Source organism: Sphaeramia orbicularis, chromosome 1, assembly GCF_902148855.1.
Source record: "Sphaeramia orbicularis chromosome 1, fSphaOr1.1, whole genome shotgun sequence".
Lineage (NCBI taxonomy): Eukaryota > Metazoa > Chordata > Actinopteri > Kurtiformes > Apogonidae > Sphaeramia > Sphaeramia orbicularis.
Genome location: NC_043957.1, coordinates 38,710,223 through 38,727,978, shown reverse-complemented (window position 1 = coordinate 38,727,978; position 17,756 = coordinate 38,710,223). Strand labels below are relative to the sequence as shown.

Below are 17,756 nucleotides of genomic sequence, written 5' to 3'. Positions count from 1 at the left end.
CATTTGACCAACAACTTCTCAGCTTCCAGTGACATCACAATAGTTACAGAAAATCAAAACCATACATATTAAGATATATGCAACATGATAAACAAACAAACAAAACCATACAGAAGACTGTAATATTAAACAACGGTTACAATTCCAGTACCAGCAGGAGTTGATAAAGTTTACAAACAGGAGGCACACCATTAACAATCCATTAAAAACAGATTTGCACCACACATTTAGTACCACTGCTGACATCATTCACAGTCTCTAAGTTCAGTGACTACAGAACTGACCATCCTTACTTAAAACTCAATATTTTCAGATGCTCAGTGGTAAGGAATTCCACGTTTCATTCTTGATGTGGTGCTTGAATCTTTGGCCTTTACACACTGTCATATTTTGGTGATATTATACACAGTAGAGGCTGACATATACAAATCCCTCCCTATGTTTCTTCGGTAGAAATTGTTTTTAACCATTTTATTTTATGGCCAGTAATTTATATTCATAAATTACTACAGTTTCAACTTTTTCTTAAATGCGTTGTAGTTTGAATGTGAGGAGTGGATATATACACTGTTGCCAATCAAGTTGGAATTAAATATTTTTACTGCTTCTCATGAAATAATTGTGACAATGTGATTTATTCTTGATAGATAAAGCGTAACTGGGACTCCGTGTGTAATTGTTGTACCTGGTCAAAGGTGATTACTTATGTGTATAAATAGGAATAAAAAGAGGAATGTGTCTAACAATGAGATTCCTCCAACTTTATGGGCAACAGTGTATTTACAAATGAAGTCGACCAGAGAAAACATGAAATACGTCGCTTTGATGCTGTCTATAATGAAAAATAATTTAGAAACAAACAATTAATATTTAATTTCATTGCTCTCTTTTTAAATTTTCTGTTGTGTTAATTATATCTCCTCTGTCCTTGTATATACATAAGGACAATTATGCACAAGACTGTGAAGATTCTGCTTGTCTTCTACATGAAACAAAACCAAAAGCGTTTTTTGTTTCAGCAAATGTTAACTGACAAACCTTCAGGTGTGTGAAGTAACACTGAACTGCACAAACCACGATCTAAAACAAAGAATAAACTCATGCAGTATGCGGTACAATATGCAGTACTCAAGTAGTACACTTAAATTCTATTGAGATATTTCATCAAAATCCTCAGTTAAAGCAATTATAATTAAGAATCAGTGTTTTATATGTGATGTGAAAGGTGTACTTTATAGAGCTTTATATTTCAGCTTGTTTAGCACAAAGATCTAACTCACTGTAACTGTGTTTGGGCTGTTTAACAACTGTTTTTGTGAGCTCTAAAACCCAATAGGTACATCCTGTAGAAAGTACTAATAGCTGAGTGTGAACACAGTAGCAGCCAAAGAGATGTGTATTTCCCTCTGGAGTTGTTACAGACTGAAGCAGAGTTATAAGAGGCTGGATAACACACATTTAGTACATTGTTAGATGACCAGAATCATGGCTATAATAAACTAAATGATAATTTTGCTGCTGGTTGTGTAAATGAGACAGTATTCACATGGAATGAAACAATGTCAGTATTATGATAACACCTCTTCTGCAAGCCTCGTGTGGCCAAAAAAGCATTTAATATAGCGGATATAAAAATATGAAACACTTACCCAGCCCGCTGGCATAACAGTTTTGGAGTTTGTTCCTTTGGAGGGGATGGCAGAAGTTTGTAACGCACACACATTTCTAAGCTGCTACAGTTGACCTATAGTACGGTGAAAAATGGGACGATATGGATAAGATAAAGTCTAGAGAACTTTTCAAGCCCACTGCTGCTACACAGTTCACTGTATCCTATCCATTCATGACCCTGATAGTTTCAAGTCAGTAATACATCATATCCATGTGTCTGAGTGTGCTATTGAAGGCTCACTGTGTTATCCCATAAAGACCCAAACATCCACCACCGACCAAAACCATCTGCTGATCTAAACTGTTTAATACCTGTTGATCCACTAATCCTGTCAATATATGTAAATAATTGGCGTAAAATTCAGTCTCATGGTCATCAGATATGACACATCTGAACGTTCAGAGGCTCCGTAGTGAATGTGGAAACACCGTCATCTTCTACAACATTGGTTCATCAATAAAACCCATGGAGTTGGATCAATGACAGTGGATGGACATCTTGGTTTACGTTCAATTAATGATAAATTTTACTGAGAAAGTCATGTTTTCTTCAGTTTTCTCTGATTTTGATACAATAACCCTCAACTTTAATCTGAGCTTTGATGAACATATGCACATTTAATGAATTACATACAGGAAAATATTTGATTTATACTAAAAAATGCAAAATATAGAGCATAATATCAGAATAAATGGTAATACAGTAAATCAGTTAAGAAAGGTTAAAAATTGAGAAAAAATCATTTGGGAATTGACACAAAAGTAGCACTGGGTCTTTATGGGTTAACAATAATGAAACTAAATCCATGTGAGTATGGACCAAACTATTGGCGTGTGAAATCTCTTACAGTGGCACTTATTTCATTTTATGTATACCTTTATCAAGGCATGCATGCATGTCTATGTTTATTATATCTGTTTTATTTTTCTCAGCATTGCCTTTTTTTTTTTTTTTTTTTTTTACAGGGACCTGGGTAACTAATTTTATTCCTTTCATCCACTATGTAATTGTACAGAAAGACAATAATGCCCCTTTGATATATAAATATATATAAACATCATTGTTTTAAAGGTTTTCATTTTGTTTCCTTAATTTATATTATAACGTATTATAATTCCATTCACATTATTAGCTAAAATGCACACACATGATTTTTTAAAATTTAATTTTACTCAGTGTTGAATTCTTTTTTGTTTTCCATCACTATAATTGCCAAAAATTTGTATTCTAACCATAAATAATATTATTATTATTAATATTATTTTCTTACTTCAGACTTAGAGTGTTCATGGTTGTTCATATTATTCATGTTTTTTTATGGATAGTTTGTAGATGTAAACATTTTCATCATGTAATTTTACTTTCATCACTCTAAAACACAGAGAGAAGGTTATTGTTGATATTATATACATAGGTTGTTATGTTATTATTGTCATATTCTGACCATAAATAATATTATTATTATTTTCTTATTTCAGACTTAGAGTGTTCATGGTTGTTCATATTATTCATGTTTTTTTTAAGGATAGTTTGTAGATGTAAACATTTTCATCATGTAATTTTACTTTTATCACTCTAAAACACAGAGAAAAGGTTATTGTTGGTATTATATATGTAGGTTATGTTATTATTGTCATATTCTGACCATAAATAATATTATTATTAATATTATTTTCTGATTTCAGATTCAGAGTGTTCATGGTAGTTCATATATTCATGTTTTTTTAAGGATATTTTGTAGATGTAAACATTTTCATCATGCAATTTTACTTTTATAACTCTAAAACACAGAGAAAAGTTTATTGTTGACATTATATATAGGTTGTTTTGTTATTATTTTACTGGTCTGGTTCACTTGGGGTCAAATATGGGTTAAAATGAGTTCGACCCCCCCTTGTTTATATATTGTATGTCTGCCTGTTGATGTTAGAAGGCTCAGGGAGGGGGCCAGTGCTTTAAATCCAGCTCCATTAAGCTGCTGTGTCAGTCCAACCTGTTGCTGCTGAGGACCGTGTGTGTGTCCGCTCCTCGGGGACACATCCACAGGAAACCTGAGGCAGTGCTCGTGCGTCTGGAGGGCCGGCCCCTCCGTAATGACTGGAGTCAGGTAACCAGCACCGGCCAGACCCGCGCGCTCCTCCTGCCGCACGGGCGCACACGCACGGACGGAGGCGGACACACAGGGGCTTTCCGGGACCGTTTCACCGCGTTGTTCCTCATGTCCCGACTTTCTGCGTGAAAACAAACTTTCCCGACCAGTAATAGCGCCATCGGTGTAGTTTTTCCTTCTTTTCTTTTTTTTTTTTTTTTCTCCGTCTGGCGTTCATGTGACGATCGGCGCGTCGGGAGCAGGTCAGTGAAGGCAACATCAGGTGTTCGACCACAGAGGGAAGTTTGTGTCGACTTTACCCACTCTCTTGCCCCTTCATTCCACCCCTGAAAGGAGGATCTCTGTTTTTTTTTTTCAGTCGTGTGCTTGTTTGAACTTTTATTTATTTGATACTTGGTTTTATTTCCTCTCCAGTTTGTTGGACTTAACATATCAAGTGGCCAAGGTTAAACAGGTAAGTGTGTTTTCTCTGTAATTTTAACATGAATATTCCACCAGTGGGGTGTATGGAGTCTACGTGGTCGGTTGACACCTTTTGATACTGAGCCAGCTGTGGAAGTGAGCTCAGCCAGAGCTGGGACAGTCCAGTGCTTTTGACTTGTCTGACCTCTGTTAAGCATTGCAAAGCAAATGGTTAAATATTACAAAAAATAATAGACATGCTGCTTGACTGCTCCAAAGTCAGATTTCTGTTGCTATTCTGTGTCTGCCTAAAGCCTGAAAAGCTGCAGAATGTGTTCAAATCAAAGTTTTACCTTGAGTTTATATTTTGATATGTGTGAAGCAGCTGTTTCCTCCACCATTTGTTTCAGCCCAAAGTATCTGTAGCTCCTCTTGCAAGACTTTATCACTACTCAGCTTTATGAGTAATGCAGTCTGCGAGGCATGTTCAGTAGTTTATGATGTGGTGATATAGATAGTAGGCCTATTTTTCGACACTTTCCTAACTGATGTGTTGCTGCATGTCACCACTGGCACATAAACTATGCACACACACATACACACACATACACAGCCTCAGACTCAAAAAATACATGCCATGCAATCAAGACCTGTAGCTCTGCATAACAACCTAACCACACGTTTGTTTTCAGGCTGTCATATTTATGACTCCCTTACTTGAAAGCAAGACACAGATCTGTTTCATCACTTTGTAACCGCAGCTATGTCAGGTCTGTGCTGTGGCTTGGGGGGGGGGGGGGGGGAGAGCATTCCTATCATACAACTAAGTCAAACAAGCACTGTTTAGCATGCATCTGAACATACTCATTTACAAGTTGAGATCCCACTTGACATGACTGTCCTGCTGTCAAGATGAGGAACAGAGGGCCTTGAGGCCATATCCTAAGGGTGTTACTCATTCAACTTTCCTGAAGGTTTGGTAACAAGCCTACTTATGCAAGAGAGAGAGAGAAAGAGTACATAAAGGGCTGTGGCTTAGGATAGTGTGCATGAAGTAAATGTCACAGCAGGCAAAGAAGCAAGCTGGTTACAGATCTGAGTGTGATTTAGACAGTCACTACCCTGGGGAAAATGATGATGCCCATATGCCTCTAGTCATGTCACTTTCTTATAATGGAATGAGACTCACACTTTCACTTTAGCTGTCATATTGTTAACTCTCTGACTCTCCTGAGTGTTGTGTTCATTATTTTTGCCTTGAATTCTTGAATACTTGGTCCTGATTAATGGTGCTTTTTTTTTTTTTGATGACCCAAATGGCACCCTGGAGATGGTGCCGAGTAGAATTTTGGCGTCATTGGCTAAAACTGTCAAATGTTTACACACTTTATTTTTGACAAAATTATTTGGCAGCACATTTGAATTATATAAGGCCTTTTGTAGGTGTGATAATGCTATCTTGAACCCAGCTTTGACAAAAGCTTGTTGACGTCATATCCCTCCTTTCCAACAATCAAACTCAATGTGCAAGTAAAGACTCGCTCTGTTTCTTCATTCGTAGGAAGTAAACTCACGGTGACATGACGGCTTGTTTGTTGCTGCAAAGCTGAAAAAGTTGTGCTAGTCATTAGTAAAACAGTTCAGTTTTGATACGAGTCTGCAGAAATCTATCGTAATGTACAAAAAGGGAAACGGAGAGGGTTTGAGTGGGCGACATCGCTGTTAAAGACAGATAAAAGGGCAAGAGAAACTGTGTGGTCGTCAGCACCGCCAATCAGCAGCAGTTTTATCTTCTCAAATTGTGTTGAAAAGAGCAGGAGAGTCAGACACTGTCATGATGGAGAGAGAAAGATTAAAAACAGAAAGATAAAGGGGATGAGACAGAAGAGTCGCTAGGAGTGATGAAATCCACCTCTTCTTTGCTTTGGTGAAGAGGGTGATGGATGAATTTTCAGCAGCAGGGAAATTCTTCACTGCCAAGTCACCCCCCAGCATATCTCTCCATGTGTCTGAGCTTCTGCGTCCTCCATTTAAGCGTTAATGGATTTCCACATTTGTCTTACATACTGTAGCGCTGTCATCAGAAAGTGTTTGTTCAACTGTCTCTACATGTCCGTGTTCAGCTTTGCCTTGTACATCGGTTGTGGTATTCCTATTTTCCAGCTGTCTGTTGCCTGATCAGTGATGCCTGCTACGCTTCCACTTCAAGAGTTTTAATCTAATGTTGCTACTTTGTGTTCAAACACTGTGCTTCAGGCTGTAGAGTAAACTGAGACAACAGACCGCGCATAAAGACAGTTACTTGAAAACAACATATAGGCATCGCTTTTTCTAAATTACCTCCAACATCTTTGGGATTTGCATACTTGAATCACTTGTGAGTTGATTCATTATGCCAGTTTTAAGAGTCTTTGCTTAGGATAATTTGAGGCCTTGTAATTTTAACTCTTCAGAAATATTTAAAGAGCGACACTGTAGACTAAATCACCCCCCCACCGTTGCCTCATTCGACCCACAGAACACGTCTGCATTATGTCACCGTGTCAGAACTAGCATACCTGAGCTGCCAGCCGCTCCCCAACATTCATGCGTGAACAATGGTCCGAGTTTTACAACCCCATCCCTTTGTCAGCCCTCGCTTGCTTGTGTCTTTTTTAATCACAAAGGGCAGCATTGAGACGGCACGCTTTACATCATTCCGCTTGTGTGTCTCTGTGTGGTATTCGTTTCATGTGCAATAATGTGTTGACTTTAAGCCTTAGAAATCCAGGCTGACAGTTGTTCAGACAGGGTGGGAGGACATGAAAACATTTTCTATCTTATGTTTTCTCAGCGCACATGCCCTTCTCTTGACACCCATAACAATGTATTTATCACGCAGGCAAGGATTAGACAGTTAAGTAATGTGTCAGGTTGTGAAGGTAATGGTCTGGGGAGGTAGCGTCAAGAACATCTGTCTCTAACAGGATGTTTAGCTTCTCATTATTTATTCTCTTGATTTCCTTTTTCAAAGTCTAGCCAAGTCTCCATTAATGACATTGCACTATAATAACCATTGCGTGCTTCAACAGTAGCAAAATAAGATTAAGCAAACCACAAGTGATTTTGCTTCATACTTCCTACTGTATGTTCTGTGTTTAGCAACATAGTACTTGTGCATGGTTTTTCACATGCTGAGATAGTAAGATATCAATTATTTATGCATTTGGTTGATGTTGCTTTCAGTCCCACAGCCAAGCCTGTATTCAGTAATTACCTGAATTTGTTGGTTTACAGGATTGTCGGCTTGTATTTTAAATGCAGACTGAGGAAGAGCACACATTTGGGATTGGATGTGCTGAGTATTACATGCATAAAATTGATTGAACACAACAAACCATTAATGAATGCGAGCAGAACTAAGCCTGCATTTACTGTTGTGATAAATGCATTTGCTGCTGAGGAAGCCAGAGAGGTGAGAGGGTTGTCACAATTTAGCAATGCCAATATGCTGTTTAATGCTAGTACATCTTTTCCAATTGCAGCTAGATGTAGGATGTTTATGTTTTGTAAAGGAAATGATAAAAAAAAAAAAAAAGTGGAATTGCTGCCAAGCCATGATTAATTTGTAAAAAAGCACATTTGTAGATGAATTGCACAAATTGTCTACAAAAATTCCACATTCCGGTCTCAGATGAATTTATGTTGATGGCTGTTGTTTTGTTCAGACTCCGTCTGGAATTCACTGCAGATATTCACAATCAGTATTCTCTTTGGTGCCAGAAGATGCTTAAAATGTGAGCTAACAATTAAACTCTGCTTTCAATGTTTCTTCTGATCTGACTTTCAGAGAAACAAAATACTTAGACTCTTGTTGCACTCTGCAGCCCTATCAATGCAAGTTCTCTCAAGTCTGACTATCTAATTAATGAATCTGTCAGTCACACAGTAAAAGCTCTATCTGGGGAGGAGCAGTCCATATTTGGAAGAGTTCCAACACTGATGTGATGTGGCCGTGTCTGACTTTAGTTAATGAACTCTATGGTGTTTTGACTGGCTCTTTGGTTCTACAAGCCAATTTTTATGTTTAACAGTGTCCATTATGTATTGACTTTTGACAGTGCAAATTACTGTAATTGTAAGAGGTTGAGGAGACATGCGTCATAGCTGCTGTTATCTAATAGTCTGCTTTGAATAGTATTTGCAGTACCATCAGGCTTTGTTTAATTTCTCCACACTGCTACCCGCACATTTAATCAGTGTTAGATTTCACTATGATGGACACTTGTAGGTATATCAACTCTTAAAAGGCAAAGTGGGTAACATTTTCCTAAAGATAAATAAATAAATATGATATAGTTTCATTTAATAATAATAATAATAATACCTCTGGGTCATCCCATGTGACCCTCTGTCAGTGTGTGGTGGTTTATTTACCAGCAGAGACTCTGTCCTCTGCCTGTATTTCTTTTTTTTTTATTTTCCTCTTGTTTTACTGTGTTCATGACATTTCTCTGGAGCGTGGACCCCTGGAGGGACTGCAGTTCTGTCTGAGAGACAAAACACACAAAGACACCTCTATACTTGCTGCAGACACAAAACAGGATAAAGTAGAAACAAATAGGAGGAAATGTGGGTTTAGGTTCTGTTTTACTCCACAACATTCCCATACTGTAGAGTTTTGCGATGGTGGGGTCAAGTTTATATATACTTTAGAGTAAAGTGAAAACAATCAGGAAATAAAGTTTTTTGGGTTTTTTTTCAGAACCTTTTTCTTGTTACGATTGCCTGCTCTCTTTACTTGGTGTATTGCTGCTCTTAAAAACACAAGCAATGTTACTTATTTTGCCTTTAAAATTGTTGTCATGGAACGCCTTACTCAGTACCTGTATGTAGGAAGATGCCCAGTTTCCTTATTCATTGATGATGTTCTGGCTTGTGACAATCCATAATATATCTCCTTTCAAAGTAAAGCGTGTCTTGACGAGTAAATGTGTTTGTGACCTTGGTCAAAACATTAAGTTCACCAAGAAGTATGAGATATTCATTTGTACCAGCCTGTCCAACCTGTTTCACTCATGCTGGTGTGAAGTGCTGTTCATGCAGTTTCTATTGACACCCCCCCAATAATGAGTCCTTAGAACCACCTCTGACCTTTAACCCTGGAAAAATGGTTCGGCTGTGAAACCAGTAAGGACTCAATAACCGTCTGTGTAAAATTATGTAGCTTCCTAGACACTTTAGAAATGGAGAGAATTACATTGGAAAATGCACATCTGAAGCCATACCATTCATTTATTACAACTACATCAGCAAATTGATGTCTGTCAGTCCTGGTCACATCTACAGCCTGTCTGTCCATGGGAGTGGATCTCTCCTTCACTGTGGTTCTCCCCGAGGTTTCTCTTTTTCCCACTTGGTTTTTAAAAAATTTACTAAAAGATTCAGTTGACTAGGTTTTAGAAGCAAGATGTTAAACTGAGGGTACAGCAGCTAAGAAGTTATATGTAGTATTACTGTTCCAATCTTCTACTGCTGGGGGGGGGGTTGTGTATCAGAACACAATTATGGCTATATATCCACTAGACTTGCACCGATTAATCAGCCATGCTCGGAAATTGGCCGATTTTCTCATGATTGGCCATGACCTGCGACTGGTCGGTCAGTCTGAAATTGACTGATTTTGAGTGCAGGTCAAATTCCTGCCGCGCCGCATAGCCAGACCTGGGCCGGTTCCAGATAGTCATATATTAGGCGGCTATCAGGAATGTGAAGGGGACACATGTTGTTGACGGAGGCGGCGACGGGGGGGGGGGGGGGGGGGGGGGGGGGGGGGGGGGGGGGGGTTACACAAGGAGGATGTGTTCCGTACCGCACGTACCTCACACCGACTATGCGCGCACCATACGACCGTACAAAAGTGAAAGTGAAGAAAATGCTTTTACTAATTCCTGTAAGTCTCCTGCTGTTGTGCACCTCATTTTTCTTTTCCCTACCTTTGGAAACATTCATTTGAGGGGGCAGGACCTTTGTTTAAGGGGGCATTGCCCACTCTTGCCCCCCCCTAGAACCAGGCCCGGCTGGACCTAAAATAATTATCATATTTGTACAATAATTTTACCCTCTGTACAATGTAAGATCAACAACTCAAAAATCCCATAATGTACGATAATTTGACCCCTTTATTACACAACTAAATTAACTGATTACCAAACACAAATAGAGTACGGATCCTTCACATAGTGCTACACTTGTTTTTATTCATTCTCTCATGTGTCTCTCTACTCGTGAGGCAGGATCTTGATTCAGCTCAAAGCATGTAGAAGTAGTGAATGTATAGATGGTGTTAAGCTGGTCCATTCAGTGCAGGCGTTCATCCTGTGCTCCACATATATAGAGACGCTTGCTTTTTTCCAAGGTTCTGTTAAAAATAAACCTGGGTTGCAGTGTATAATATGTACAGTCTATGATAATGTGTTACTAAAGCAGATGGTCTGAGTCATGTCGGAATAAAAATTGGGTGTGTATGATAATTTTCTTTCAAATATGATCATTTTCAGCTGCTGGTACGATACAGGATTCACTAAAAACCAGGCGTTTCAATCAATGCACCTGTTTAGATACAGAAAACCAGGCACCTTTTTGCACACTTTTCTTCTATTTTCAGAATAAATGTTCTGATGGGAAAGTTGCATTGCAATGTGTTGTGTTTGGAAAAAATTTCATCAAATTGGCCAAAATCGGTATCGGCCATCCAAGCACCCTACAAATCGGAAATCGGGATCGGCCCCAAAAATTGTAATCGGTGTAAGTCTAGTATCCACAGACTGTATCAGTCACTGAGCAAAGAATTAAACTCATTGTTTAACACTGCACACCAGTACTATAGGTTTACAGAGTTTTCTCCTTCAAATAAAAAACTCAGGGCCAGTCAAAACAACAGTGTGCCTATATATATATATATATATAATATACAGGGTGGGGAAGCAAAATTTACAATGAACATTTAGTTGTTTTTTCTCAGCAGGCATGACATCAATTGTTTTGAAACCAAACAGATATTGATGTCATAATCATACCTAACACTATTATCCATACCTTTTCGGAAACTTTTGCCCATATGAGTAATCAGGAAAGCAAACGTCAAAGAGTGTGTGATTTGCTGAATGCACTCGTCACACCAAAGGAGATTTCAAAAATAGTTGGAGTGTCCATAAAGACTGTTTATAATGGAAAGAAGAGAATGACTATGAGCAAAACTATTACGAGAAAGTCTGGAAGATACTATTAAAGAAGAATGGGAGAAGTTGTCACCCCAATATTTGAGGAACACTTGCGCAAGTTTCAGGAAGCGTGTGAAGGCAGTTATTGAGAAAGAAGGAGGACACATAGAATAAAAACATTTTCTATGATGTAAATTTTCTTGTGGCAAATAAATTCTCATGACTTTCAATAAACTAATTGGTCATACACTGTCTTTCAATCCCTGCCTCAAATATTGTAAATTTTGCTTCCCCACCCTGTGTGTGTGTGTGTGTGTGTGTGTATATATATATATATATATATATATATATATATATATACACATACATATACATATATATAGGTCAGGTTACAGCTGATAGTTTACGTTGTAACTCTGTTAGCTTTGCTCTGTTTTTAGACAGAAAACAGCCACAGTAAAACCACATATCACTTCTGTTCTGTGTACAGTTTGTGTTGTCGGTTGCACTAACGATCTGTTTGGAATCGTCCAAACAAGGTCAGGACTGTCTCAATTTAGTCTGAACAAACAAACGCTGAACTTGGCAAAGATCATAACATCACATCATAACTTTATACCTTCATAAGCCTCATAATCACACTCATCAGTGTAGAAGAAACACTGCGATTTCAGCAGCAAACTCCATTCTTTTCATTTAGAGCTGTGTCCAGTGGTGAAAACAACAACAGTGCTTCTAGCTTTTATCACTTTGTCATTTTCTTTCATTCTTATAGTTGGTTTTTAGCGGTTCACAGCCCATCTCATCATTTTCTGAAATTTGGTCAATTTGGTCCCTATGGTGTTAGTTTTCCTCACCATGGGAGACCGGCAGAGTAACTCACTACTCCCTCTAGTGGTCATACAAATCCATCAGACCATTGGTGTAACGTCAGAACTCTTTATTCTAAATACTGTAATGATACTTTTAAGTCATATCTGAACATTTTTAAAGTAGAAATCCTATATTTAATTGAATGGATCAATGGGGAAGTTTAATGTGGTATGGTATTCTTTTATTTTTTATGTAGTGCAGCTGACAATGCACCTTGACTCTGGTTAATGTATGCTGTGTACTCTTTAATTAGTTTTTTTTTTAATTAATTAATTAATTAATTAATTAATGTTTTTATTTTTTGTGGCATCTTATACCTGTGTCTCAGTGTTTGTCTTATTTTTTTGTATGTTTGAAAGACTGAATATGAATAAAAACACATTGGCTAAAAAAGAAAGAAATCCTACATATAGCTCTGTCAATCACGTCACGTTATTAAAGAAAAATACAGAACAAAAATTGGTGCTGTAGAGTGAGATGTCTGCCGCAGCGACAGAAAACTAATTGCAGCGCTGATGTATAATTGTCAAAGAGATTGGGTTGGAAAAGTCTGCATTATGCTTCTGTGAAGAGCAGTTTGATTGTGGTTCTTAAAATGCGGTGGAACAGCGGTGCTGGGATTTAAAGTGTTTTTTTTTTTTCCCCTTCACATTACATTAAAACATTGATGTTGATTTGAGTTTTTCTATGCATTCATTATAACTGGAGAGAGCATGAGAGGCTGTAGATTGAAACATGAGAGAGAGTATTGAGCTGATTCATTCAATAATGGGATGGAATGTCAGTTTATTTGTCCACAGTAATAGTGAGGGGGAAAAAAGTGGTTGAACATTTACACGATGACTAGTAAACAGTCTTGCAGAATTTTGAGAAGTAGGTGTAGCATTTCTGTAGATAGTTTATTTAAGCCTATACATATATACCCTACAGATTTTCTTTGTAATGCAGTACTGAGTTGTCCCATTGTAGTTTAATTCAGATTTAGGCAGCAGTGTGTTATGTGAGATGATGTGTGTAATCATGACTGAGCTATGAGGCCCTGCAGCACACAGGCCTACAGGCTTTTGACTCTGTGACAATAGTGAAAATGAACCGAGACCGGATTACACCAGTCCTGCATTCCTCTCCAAACCTGTTTGACACACACAGATACACACTAATCCTGAACACATAGACAAGTCACTGAAGCAAGCCAATACATGTCTTACAAACCACTGCTCAAATATCTACCAAAGCGAATCCTGTCTGCATGCATGTACATACGGAGTCAGAAAACTAATGAGTGAAAAATCTGAAAATAGTGCTATCGAAAAGAGGCCAAATCATGACAAAGTTTAACAGCGCTGTCATTGGCAAACTTGTGCATGAATTCCTGAGGCTATCTGTATCAGCATGCATAGCATTTTTTGTTGCATTTCAGTTGTAATCAATAGCTTTTAAACCCAGGTCCAGTTCAACCTCCTTTGTTTAGTGTAATCCATCGCCCAGTGGGAACCCCCCTCCCTGTGAAAACCTGCTTTCCATTAACACAGTTGAACCTGCCCCTAATGTGCAGCGTGGTGTGTGATTAAAGCACAGAACAGCGTGAATAGATAACCTGCATCAGGCAATTTGAATAAAGATTTACATTGACAGCAGGCATCAAATAGCAGAGGAAAAAGCAGAGCAGCTCTGGGTAAAAAAAAAAAGTCATACTAGTCGCTTTTCCATTGGACATCTGCGCAAAACTTTACCATTATTTACTAAATGTCAAAAAACAGAAGTGCGTAATGTTGGTTTTTCCATTAAATCACAAATGCGATGATTTGTTACTTGATTATCGTGAGATGACACGAGAAGTCATTCCATAAACATGGCGACGAACGTAAATATGGTGTTGATTTACAGATATATTCATTATTATTATATATTACCCCTCTATCTTGTACTAAATTAAAAAATGATTGGGTTTCCTGGTGTCCACACATGCCGCGACATGTTTCTTCTTCTTCTTCGCTTGTTGTAATGTACATCAACATCCATTTTTTTAATTCACTTGACTCTAGTTCAGGGATTGAAGTTCTCCGTCACTACGACGGATTTCTGTCAAATGGAAAAATTGAGGGGGAAAAAAGTCATATTGAAGTAACTTCCCCACGTGTTTTGCGGAGTCCAGTCGGCACCGCGATCCTGTCCTGGGTCTGCTGTCCTGGATCTGCAGGTGTTTAACACAGGCACGCCACACACAGGGGGCTGATAGGTTTAACAGTGATGATACTAAGATGACTTCTTTATTTTTATGTCGGGAGGAGAGATTGATGACTATTTCTCTTTGGAAGGAAACGCTGCTCATTCTGTGCCTCAGAAACACATGGACAAGTTCAGCTTTACCAAAGTTCAGCCTCCAGACGCTAACTTTAGTTTAGTGCTAACAAGTAGCTTTCATTATGAAAGAACCACAGCGAAAAGGGAAGAAGACAGAACTGATCTGCATGTCCCTTCATGTTTGGGTTAATAGCTTATCTCCTCTTGCCGGTATATGACTAGTGTGTGTGTTTGTGTGTATGTGCCCTTCCCGTGCGTGCGGCTGTGCGCGCCCGACTGCATAAGTGCTTTATTTTGACCCGTTTAGCATCTTATTTCTATCTGTGTGGTAAAGTACGAAGGTAAAATTGAATGAATGAGTTACACCCTTGGTATTTGCAGTGCCAGAAAGCAGAAAAGTAAAAGATTAGTTGGTTAGGGTTACATTTACACAGACATTTTCCCCAAAATTCATGTGCTGTTGGAGTTGGAGTTATGTTTTAGGAGTTCCTAAATTGTTAAATAAAAAGTTTTTCACTCATTTTTTGCAGTAAGGTTTTCTTCTAGTTATTATTTTCACTTGCTTCAGAGGTTTTCATACCCTTTAAAATTAACCAGAGAGCACCAAAATTGACCTGAAGCTTTAAAAATTTTCTGGGGGAGGACCCCCAGACCCCCCACCAATACCACTCATGACATTTTTTCTATCCATGTTACTAATCTTCTACACCTGTACACTCTCCCATTCAGTGTGTTTTACAGTATTGCCAAATTTGACTATATAAACTTGTACGCTATAGTAGTATTGTATTGCATCATTTTTAATAGTGGCCAATGATTTTGACCAGAAGAAAATTTTCAGTCAGATGAAAAATTTTTGCTTTAATCCCTGCTCTAGTTGCGAAAAAGGTCTTTCCATTGCAGTTTTGCGTGATATACCACTTGCGCAATGCCCGAAAAAACCCCTCTTGCCAACGCAAAAACTTTTAATTGAAAAATGAGACTTTTGCCGAAATTGTCATTTTACCCTTAGGTAAATTTTTATGCGCAAGTTATATTTGTGCAATTTGAGGGTCAATGGAAAAGCGACTACTGTCTTCATTTCAGCAAAGTTGGAGTATACAGTTGTATTAATTTTAAAAGTGTGGCTTCATAATTCAAATCAGTAAGACAAACCATTTTTCTGAGAATGCCCAAACTATGTATGTTTTTTCTTTTTTTTTTCCTTCTCATTTTCAAAAGACTGTCGTAAGGTTGAAACTGTTGCTGCACAACTCCATTCTGGTAAAACCACAATGCATGTGTCTGCGTGTACAATATCACACAAACTGGCAGGTATTGCGAGGTGTCTCAGTGTGAACAATGAGCTGGGTTAGGTGGGAATACAGGCAGAAATGTTTGTCGTGTCCCAGCCTCGAGTATCTCGCCGGGACTTGTCAGAACAGGTGGCTCCAACTCTGATCCCCTTCCTCACGTCCCCTCCTGTTGTTCTTTTGCTTCGTTGCTCATTTTTAAACTCTTCATTTGTTGCAGGATTTTCTCATTTCTTGATGTCTCTGTGTTCTTTCTTGGTGTAACATTTTCTCATTTTCAGAGCTCTCTTACTGCTTCTCCTGATATGTCATTTTTAGGTCAGGTAGTGAAGACTCTTTTCACAGTATATTTTTACCCTTGGATATGTTTGAATAGTAAAAAAAAACAACAAAAAAAAAAACATCCGCAGCACTGACCTTTTAATGCTCTACTTGTTTGCTGCTTTCTTTTTCAAGAATTTTGACATATTTCCCTTCTTTCCCCTTGCATCGCTACACCAATATCAAACATAGTACTGTAAATTAAAGTGACAGACATAAAGCAAGCCTCAATATCGGCCTTCAGTTTGTATTAAAAGGCAGCTTGCCCTGAGTCATAGTGTCTGTTTTTAATGACGACTTCACTAACTTATAATCTCGTCTCATTCCTACAGCACCATTTCCATCTCAAGGCTAAATACCACACAAACTCATACGTGTCTCAACTGTCTATACCCAGATAAATCTGTAGATAGCAAAGGTCATGAACACCAAAACATGAAACTGTACTGATTAAGTCACTCTGTCTATAGTTTTAACAGAGACGACCGATAAACCACTGTCTACTGCTTTGAAATCATGACAATGCCAAGGTCATGACCAATAATGACAGTAAACTCAAATATAACCCTAAAGTTCTTTACCCCTCCTACTACTTTACTTTAACACTGAAACAATATGTGTGGTGCTACAACAAATAATGGGGTATGAGATTCTAGCGTGCTGTAATGTGCTGTATTTGTGCAACTTGTCTAATAGAAATGTAGTGGGAAATGACATTTACTTGGTTTAGGTACTTTTAGTGGCTTGCAAAAAAGCTATTACAAGGAACTGGGGAAAAACAGAACCACCAACAAAGGACCAATGGATCACAATTATTGAAGGAATATATACAATGGCAAAAATAACTCACAAACTGTGACTACAAGAAGTACAAATGGACAAAAAAAATGGAATAAATAGACTGATTACAGAACCTGGAATGTTGGAAGGACTGAATACTGGGAATGTAGTGTTGTGTAGTGTACCCAAGCAAGGTTTGTTTGTTCGCATTTTGTTGTTTTTGGTGACTATGTGTTCATAAAATTTCAATAAAAACTTAAGTGAAAAAAAAAAAACAACAATATGTGGGACTACAGGAATAAATGAGGTGTCCTGCTTTTCTGAGCCATATGTGATGTTTGCTATTGAGTATATTTAATTTAGTTTTTTTTTTTTGTTGTTTTTTGGGGGCATATTTTTTGATTGAGGTTTTTGTTTTTTTGTTTGGTTTTTTATAATCTGTTTCATTTGTAAAGACTAAGTAGGATTGCGTTGTTTTGTTGCGTATTCGAAATAAACTAAACTAAAAAAAAAAAAAAGTTATCCTTGGGGCCAGATGTATAAATGATATGTGCACTTAAAAACAAAGCGTATGGCTTTTCTAGAAACCAAACATATATGCAAACACACACACTCTACACCATGCAGCTTTTATAAGAAATCTGGTTTATGTTCAAAAACAAGACATGACAAATTAACACCAGCTTGCATTCATGACTATTTATGACTATACTGTGATTATAATTTTTGCTGCATATGCATTTACATGTACAGTTTATACTGTATAGAGCAGGGGTGTCAAACTCATTTTAGTTCAGGGG

At 37.9% G+C, this 17,756-nt stretch overlaps 1 protein-coding gene and 1 long non-coding RNA gene across 2 annotated transcripts in view; one reads left to right on the top strand and one right to left on the bottom strand.

Annotated features, from left to right (window-relative positions):
* Positions 1 to 558: 558 nt before the first annotated feature.
* Positions 559 to 17,195, bottom strand: LOC115429672 (uncharacterized). Its single transcript, XR_003936820.1, has 3 exons — positions 17,185 to 17,195; positions 6,743 to 6,747; positions 559 to 664 (listed from the first exon to the last, which is right to left on the bottom strand). It is a non-coding gene; the product is annotated as an uncharacterized LOC115429672 (long non-coding RNA).
* Positions 3,741 to 17,756, top strand: part of palm3 (paralemmin 3) — a 47,619-nt gene continuing 33,603 nt past the window's right edge. The window contains exon 1 of the mRNA XM_030149304.1: positions 3,741 to 4,236. The gene's annotated coding sequence lies outside the window, so the exon portion shown is untranslated. The remainder of the gene's footprint in view (positions 4,237 to 17,756) is intronic.